Source organism: Oncorhynchus masou, chromosome 3 (genome assembly GCF_036934945.1).
Source record: "Oncorhynchus masou masou isolate Uvic2021 chromosome 3, UVic_Omas_1.1, whole genome shotgun sequence".
In the NCBI taxonomy this organism is placed as follows: domain Eukaryota; kingdom Metazoa; phylum Chordata; class Actinopteri; order Salmoniformes; family Salmonidae; genus Oncorhynchus; species Oncorhynchus masou.
In genome coordinates this window covers 21,200,758-21,210,293 of record NC_088214.1, presented here as the reverse complement: position 1 = coordinate 21,210,293, position 9,536 = coordinate 21,200,758, and positions in this window count along the sequence as shown.

The window sequence follows — 9,536 nt, the reverse complement described above, 5'->3', positions numbered from 1 at the left end:
GAAGTAATTACAATTTAGCAATTAAACACTGGAGTGATAGATGTGCAGAAGATGAATTTGCAAGTGGAGATACTACGTTCAATGTGCTCGGAAATAATGTGTATTGCTTCACCGCAGTGGCAGACGGATGTAAACACTTCAAGAATAGTTTTTCACTAAATTCTTGTTCACATTGGCAGTTTGAAGTGACTCCAATCAATTTTTTCTTCAGATTTGATTACAATCTGTTATTTTGCCTGCAGTCTGAACAGCCAACAAGCAACATGAAATCAGATATTTCATGCCACATTTCAAACCACCTCCGTAGGTGGTTTGCTGGCCATGCAACTTTTTCTGAAAGGTCAAATCTGATTTATTTGCCCTAAAGTGGGTTTTAGACTGTTATTTGGTATATCTTGTTGCTTGCTAGTTACTCTGTCGACAGTTTGACAAGAACATGTGGTAGCTAACTAGCTTGTTCATTGTTTACAAACAAATTAGTTAATGTGCTAGAAAGCTAAACCGCTACCTAGCTAGATAGTTGACTGCTGTGACTAGACAAAAAAAAAATGAAAGTTGGATCATCTTATCCTTTAAGGCTTTAAAAGTGTTCTTATACTTTGATTTTGAACATTCAAAGCAAATGGGAAATGTCCATGGCAGGCATTGTTGTCACCTTAGTTTGCTACAGAACTTCTGAGTTGAGGAAGCACAAGCACCACCACCAATCAGCTTACTCCACTGCGCACACACCTGTCGTTACATTGCCAACTAGCGTAGCCATGTCAGCAAATAACTGCTGCCTGAACACACACAAATCCAATTTGTCACTTGTAACTTGTTATTTAGTTGACTGCTGTGGCTAAAACGGATCTGAGAAGAAAAACTGATTTTAGTATTAAGGCCTATAGAGTGAACAAGGCTTAAATAACCTGAAATCTTTTCATAAGAAACAGCAGAAGTAGTCTATAAACAATATAGCATATGTATTGAGAGTAACATGGTTTATTTCTCACAATTTGTTTTCATTTCCCGTTTGGACATGAACTGATGCAATTATAGGGGTACAAGTCACAGCGGCTGTTGGTATAGTCCTCTGTGAGATCTGAACTGGCAAACACACATTTAGCAGGCATACTGTATCACCTATCTGTGGAGAACACATTATTGTGAAGCACCATGTAGCCTATCTAATGGGTCTGTGTGTCAGTATTCTAATAGTAGAGGTATACTGTGGAATTGCCTCACTGCCAAACACCTTGATTGAAGTTGAATGAAGTTCACCTTGAAAGATCCCAGAATCCACATTTCTGTGTGTCTTTTAATCTAAAAGTAAACTTTATTAACTAAACACAATGAATAGTAATGAATCAGCTGCTCTGGGTATTTTGTGCAGTTAGGATTTACTGTTGAGAGGGGATGGTAGCTGATATACTGCAGTCGAAGAACATGTCATTCTGATGAGATTCACTTTAATTAGTTAAGTGGCATGTGATTCGGGTTGTCACAGTCACATGATCACATGATGGATCAGACCAATTTGTCAAGGTTGGGGGGGGGGTTACTGATGTTTGGCAAGTCTGTCTCACTGTAAGATATCAAACTCACCACAGAAGCAGTGCAGGTTAAAAGATGGAAGCAGTCAGAACTTTTGTAATGAATGATTTAACAGTATTGTCAGATACATAATTCATTATGACATTTACCGTTTTGTCACCCATTATTTAGCATAACTTTGTTCTGAATTATTTCTGAATCATCTACATATGTCTCGTAAAATGGTTATAAAGGCTTCAATAAGCCTTAATTAATAGTTGTAGTCTGTCTACGTTCAACCTGTTTAACATATAGAACTAAAATAGATGAAAGAATCCATCACAATCAATATCATTATTCAAACGCCACTACCAATCTAATCAATAGGCCTATAACATTGAAGAGCAAGTCTTGGTTAACTTAGGGCATGTCTCAGCTCTGCCAAACACTCCAAGGCCACAGGGACATGTTGTTTACTGAAATGTTCTCTTTTCTTGCTGTAGTCATGAGATTTTGCGACTTGCACATCGAGGAGGAAATACAATCAACTAAGTATGATCACAGGACCTTCGACAGTGAATGAAACTGCATCTTGGAAATATCAGAGTAGCCTCCTATTGAATGGAACAACATAGCATTGTTCGTCATCACTTCCAACTCTTCTTAGAGCTTCTGTAACGGCATGTTGACCTAAATTATTCCTTGACCTGGTTGTAAGGGCATCACTCCACTTTTACAATCATGGATGTACACATCAAGTTAAATGCAGATTAAATGTGTTTGTTAGTTTGTTTCCCAAGTGTTTAGACACTCAGAGAAATTGCTCATACAGCCAAAATCCATAATAAGATTTTACATGTTTTCACCTATTTGACAGCACTAACTTGATGTGTATGTGCACATTGAATAAAACTCTTTAACACCTAGCCTGCTACATTGCTGGAAGTTGAAGAGTCTGAGACACCAAGGCTGTGTTTACACAGGCAGCCCAATTCGAGTCTTTTGACCAATCAGATTAGCCCTGAAAAATAACTGATGTGAAAAGATCTGAAGTGATTGATCAAAAGACCCACAGAGCCCAATTAATAATTGGGCTCTGTGTAAACATAGCCCAAGACACGTTGACCACTTTCAGCAGAAATAATTTAAAGCACGTATTGAAAAAAGCTATCCATACAGTCAGTTGGAAGTAATAGTGCAATTTGATATGAAAGGGGTGGTGAATATAGTGATTTAGCCTCAGTTTTAATAGTTCTCATTAGAAAATGCAACTGAGAACGAGATTTGGGTCTTGGAGGTGTGCTTTGATTGTGCATGTTTTCGTACGTCGGACACATTTGTACATTCACTCTGCCAAAACAATACACAGTTACAGTCACTCACCCTTCTATATAACAGTCTAACCAGGTCTAACCAGGTCCTGTGTCTGGAAATAGCCTAGGCTTGCTATAAAGCTAGTCAACTTATTTAGCCAATTAGCTTCAACTGGCTGGTGTGCGAACATGACAAAGCTGGTTTAATATTGGATAGCGTATCCGTGGGACTAGTTAGGGACCGTCAATATATTACAGAATTTAAATGGGACAGTATTTTCATTTTGCACACCTTTCAGTTCTCTCATTAAAGGGATACTTCAGGGTTTTGGTAATGAGGCCATTTATTTACTTCCCCAGAGTCAGATGAACCCGTGGATACCATTTTTATGTCTCTGTATCCAGTTTGAAGGAAGTTGAAGTTAGTTTCGTGAGCCAATGCTTACTAGCGTTTGGGCAATGCTAGCAGATACCATAGACTTTCAGTCATTATGCTAACACTAGTAACAATTGCTATAAGGCTAGTTGGTAACTCCCTTCAAACTGCACGCATAGGCATAAAAATAATATCCACAAGTTCATCTGACTCTGGGGAAGTAGATAAAGGGCCTCACTGACAAAACCAGAAGTATCCCTTGAAATGATTTCAATATTTATATACACTGAATAAAAATATAAATGCAACATGCAACAATTTCAAAGATGTTACTGAGATACAGTTCATATAAAGAAATCAGTAAATTGAAAACATTTACTAATCTATGGATTTCACATGACTGAGAAGACAGATGTGCATCTGTTGGTCACAGATAACTTTAAAAAAAGGTTGGGACATGGTTCCGAAAACCAGTCAGTATCTGTTGTGATACTCATGCAGCACGACACATCTCCTTCACATAGAGTCGATCAGGCTGTTGATTGTAGCCTGTGGAATGTTGTCCCACTCCTCTTCAATGTCTTTGCAAAGTTGCTGGATATTGGTGGGAACTGGAATACGCTGTCGTATACGTTGATCCAGAGCATCTCAAAGATGCTCAATGGGTGACATGTCTAGCGATGCAGGCCAAGAACTGGGACATTTTCAACTTCCAGGAGTTGTGTACAGATCCTTGTGACATAGGGCTGTGCCTTATCATGCTGAAACATGACGTGATGGCGCCAGATGAATGGCACAACAATGGGCCTCACGGTGTGTCTGCATTCAAATTGCTAACGATAAAATGCAATTGTGTTTGTTGTCCGTAGCTTATACCTGCCCATACCATAATCCCACTGCTAACATGGGTGACTGTTCACAACACTGCCATCTGCCCGGTACAGTTGAAACTGGGATTCATACATGAAGAGCTCACTCCTGCAGTGCCAGTGGCCATCGAAGGTGAGCATTTGCCAACTGAAGTTGGTTGCAATGCTGAACTGCAGTCAGGTTAAGACCCTGGTGAGGACGACGAGCACGTAGATGAGCTTCCCTGAGACGGTTACAGACAGGTTGTGCAGAAATTCTTTGGTTGTTCAAACCCACAGTTTTATCAGCTGTCCGAGTGGCTGGTCTTAGACAATCCCACAGGTGAAGAATGTGGATGTAGAAGTCCTGGGCTGGAGTGGTTACATGTGATCTGCGGTTGTGAGGCCGGTGGGACGTACAGCCAAATTCTCTAAAACAACTTTGGAGGTGGCTTATGGTAGAGAATTAAACATGACATTCTCTGGCAACAGCTCTGGTGGACATTCCTGCAGTCAGCATGCCAATTGCACTCTCCCTCAAAACTTGAGATGTGTGGCTTTGTGTTGTGTGACAAAAATGCACATTTTAAAGTGGCCTTTTATTGTCCCCCGCACAAGGTGCACCTGTGAAATGATCATGCTGTTTAATCAACTTGTTGATATGCCACTCCTGTCAGGTGGATGGATTACTTTGGCAAAGGAGAAATGTTCACTAACGGATGTAAACTAATTTGTGCACAAAATTTGAGAGAAATAATTGTTTTGTGTGTATGTGTCACGTCTACTCCCGCTCCTCCCCTCTAGCATTCAACATTGCCAGTTTACTGCCCACCGGTCCTGGCATTCATCATTATGTGCACCTGCGCTTTATCATTAGGCTTACCTGGACTGCATCACTTCACTGATTACCTCACCTATATCTGTCACTCCCTTAGTTCCATTCCCCAGTCAGTATTGACTATGTGTTTCATGTCTGTATGCTACCCGTGTTTCTTGTTTTGGTGCATGTTCCATTTATTATTAAACTCACCACCTGCACTTGCTTCCCGACTCCCAGCGTCCACGTTACAGTATGGAACATTTTCGGGATCTTTTATTTCAGATCCTGAAACTTAGGACTCTTTACATGTGGATTTACATGTGGATTTCATATTTTTTTTTCAGTATATGCATTTCTCTCATTTACAGTTGGCTTGAGGTTTATATGTCATTGAGATTTGTAGCTATTGAAATTTAAAATATTGTCCCATGTACATTGTGTAATTCACTGATGGTCCCTAACGAGACCCATCGGGATATCCCAAGGCAAACCAAATTTAACATGGTCAGTGTGCTGGGTATGCAGCTGTGCTCTGAACTGATGATTACTTGGTTGCTGCCAGCTTTGGGCATGTGGACAGTACTGACATAAACCCAACCCAAGGAAAATTGTTACAATCCCTTCGTTCCGAGACGTAACCTTTTTTCCTAATAATATTTCAAATCTCAGTATTGAACGAGACTGACATTGTAACCAAAATTATCCTATTTACACATTGTAGTCAATTTTGACAATAGAATAAATGCTTCTGACTCATATCGATGCCACATAGGCAGTTTTCAACTAGATACGTTTTTTTTTTTTGCTCTTTAACAAGATGTGTGAGGTCTTTAAACAGGCCAGGGTAGCACCCCTGCAGGCGGGCGTAGGGAGTAACAGAGAATACACAATCAGGTCATTCTTCTGAGCCAGGGTTTGGAGAGGAGCTGGTAGATCACGCTGTGGCTGGCTGGACAATCAGGCCTCAGAGGACACCCTTAACTTTATTTGTTCCACTTGACGGTCACAGAGGAACCATACTCCTCAGTCACCATTAAGTCAGCAGGTTTCAAAGAATGTGCCCCCTCACATCTCTCTGACCATCCCAAGCAGTCAGTGCCCTATGTGTGTGTCAGTGCTCTAGTTCTTGTGTCAGACATTCTGTGGTGTTTATATAGAGCATATGTTATAGGACAATGCCATGGATTTGAATTGGGTAACCATATACTAGAACAAACAAATAATAGTCCTGAATTTATTTTGAAAGCACCTAAAATCAAATGGATTCAACCTTGTCATGCAGAGCATGATTATGTCATTGTTTAAATCCTCAGGTTTGGTAATTATAGGGGAGAGTGGGGTAACTTGAGACATTTTTTACAGTCAGCATCACTACATATTCTTTCTAACAAAGATATCTACATATATTTCAGGATTTTGTGTATCCCTGGAAATAATCAGAATTCATGTAAACATTACAGTTTTGAAAACATAGCTTGTCTAACAAGAGTGGTCTCTTGGCACTGCTTACTGTTCTGTACTGAATTAAATAATACTGCTGGCTTTTTAAAACCATGTCCATCTTTATTTCCAAAAATATTTTTTTGTGTTTTAATAATTTTAAGCATATTTTAACCCAGGCGTAACACCTAACAAACTCTTTGTACTTTAAAAAAACACTTTTAACATCGGACAGGCACTGTTGTTACCTCATATCCTGTCAATAATGCCTTGCATGGGAAGAAAACATTTCAATTTGCTCAACTTACCCTATGACCATTGGCTCAACTTACCTCAAGGCAAATATGTTGACTATATTAGCCCCCACAGCTACAAGGATGGTTGCCGCTCAGGTTATGGATGTGTCACTGCAACCTTAAAGGTCCTCAATTATGTCACCATTGCACTTGATTCTAAGCAATATTGTGTTGCTATTTCTATTGACTTGGACAAAGCTTTTGATACGGTAGACCGTTCCATTCATGTGGACAGGCTAAGGACTATTGGTGTCACTGAGGGGTGCAGTGTATGAAGTCAGAACATCTGCTGTCTCAGCCACTGCATGTCCCCAAGGATATACCCCAAGGCTCAATCCTAGGCCCCACTCTCTTCTCAATTTACATCAACAACATAGCTCAGGCAGCAGTAAGCTCTCTCAAGCATTTATATGCAGATGAAACAGTCTTATACTCAGCTGGCCCCTCCCCAGATAGATTTTGTGTTAAACGCTCTACAACAAAACTTTCTTAGTGTCCAACAAGCTTTCTCTGACCTTAAATTGGTGTTGAACACATCCAAAACAAAGGTCATGTGGTTTGGTAAGAAGAATGCCCCTCTCCCCACAGGTGTGATTACTACCTATGAGGGTTTAGAGCTTGAGGTAGTCACACTGTCCTTCTCTCAGCACATATCAAAGGTGCAGGCTAAAGGTGCAGGAAAGTTTAATGTAGACTTGGTTTCCTCTATCGTAATCACTCCTCTTTCACCCCAGCTGCCAAACTAACCCTGATTCAGATGACCATCGTATCCGTGCTAGATTATGGAGAAGTAATTTATAGATCGGCAGGTAAGGGTGATCTCGAGCTGCTTGATGTTCTTTACCATACAGCCATCAGATTTGCCAACAATGCTCCTTAAAGGACACGTCACTGCACTCTATACGCCTCTGTAAACTGGTCATCTCTGTACACCCGTCGTAAGACCCACTGGTTCCTGCTTATTTATTAAACCCTCTTAGGCCTCACTCCCCCCTATCTAAGATATCTACTGTAGCCCTCATCCTCAACACCCATTCTGACAGTCACATGCTGTTAAAGGTCCCCAAAGCACACACATCCCTGGGTGGCTCGTCTTTTCTGTTCGCTGCAGCTAGCGACTGGAATGAGCTGCAACAAACACACTGGACAGTTTTATCTCTTCATTCAAAGACTCAATCATGGACACTCTTACTGACAGTTGTGACTACTTTGCGTGATGTATTGTTGTCTCTACCTTCTTGCTCTTTTTTTAATCCGTCATTGTAAATAAGAATGTGTGCTTAATTAACTGACCTTCCTAGTTAAATAAAGGTTAAATAAAAATACATAAAATAAAAGGATGCACTATGCTAGGTTGAGGACCTCAAATTTAAGACCCCAAATGATGTATCGAACAATCTTAAAATTATCTACTTTGGTTCAGATACATTCATCATGAATCCTGTAACACAATAAAATCAGAGACTTGGTGAAAATATTTTTTTTTACCTAAATTGCTTACCACCTTTTCCAAGTGGTTTCTTTTTTCACAGACTCCATGAAATGATGACCCCACCTACATCTTTGGTCAAATCATTAATTTTGTGTATGGTTTCCTAGCAACAAGGCTGGCTCAGATTACCCCACTCTCCCCTACACAACAGGATAATTACCGACATAAACAGTTTCCACTCCCCACAAATATTTGATTTCACACGTTACCATAATAGCCATATGCTGCAAACCTCTTCTTCTCCTCCTCCTACCACCACCACAGCTGCTACATTAAATATTCATGCCAGGATGAAAAGCATTGCATGTCCTTTTCACAGATGATAAATCAGCCAGGCTATTAATAATCATTGTAATAAAAATAAATGGCAGGCCCTATTTCACAAGAGAAGGAGATAGCAAGTTATGGAAATATTACATTGAAAATACAACATTGTACAATGCAGTGTGCATTAAGTAGAAAGAAACCATGCTTTTATCTTATGGTGGCATTTCGAGTATACCCAAGAGCAGCTGATTAATTAGTATTCCTTGCGGACATATTCCTCGTGTTCTCTCATATACACTATGTTACTGATATTTCAACATGAAATCAGGACTGTATTCCCCATAGCTATAAGATAATAGTATGTGGTGTATGTCAGTGCCTGCACCTGCTTCTCTCACAGAGAGGTCTGACATAAAAGCCTGGAGCCACCTGGTTCATACTTGATCCAATCAGAGGAGCCCAGGATAGCACCTGGAATAACTTGATGATGACTCATAGTGTATGTATGGATTTAGAATCTACCTACAGGAAAGACCAGCTCATCAGCCCTTTAAAATTACCCAGGAAGGAGCACAAGTGTCTGTTTGTCAAGTCGGATCACTCGGGTCAGCAGCTTTTGGGAATTACAGAACACTGAAAAAGTCTGGCTTGTTAGAGAGAGTTCAGTGCAAATGGTATCCTTTTAGGTATTGTACTACTTAGCCTGGTTTCTCTCTAGGTTTCTTCCTAGGTTCCTGCCTTTCCAGGGAGTTATATCTTGCCACCATGCTTCTACATCTGCATTGCTTGCTGTTTGGGGGTTTAGGCTGGGTTTCTGTATAGCACTTTATGACATCTGCTGATGTAAAAGGGCTTTATAAATACATTTGATAGATTGATTGACTGTAAAAGATGTAGCCTGAGGAATTCGTTGGTGGCACACATCCCAGAATCCTTGGAGGTTGTCAAAGCAATAATGCAAATCTGGGAATTAAACTATTCAAGTGTCTCCGCAGTGATTGCTGTGAATTAAGCATTCAGTATTAGACCTCAGTTTATGCATTAGCAGGAAGACAGATTCAATCAACACACTGGCTGAGAGCATTCACCACATGGTCAGACAGAGAGACAGACAGAACCCTGAGGGGTCCAGTTGATTGGCCAATTAGAATTACAATAGATAGCTGTCC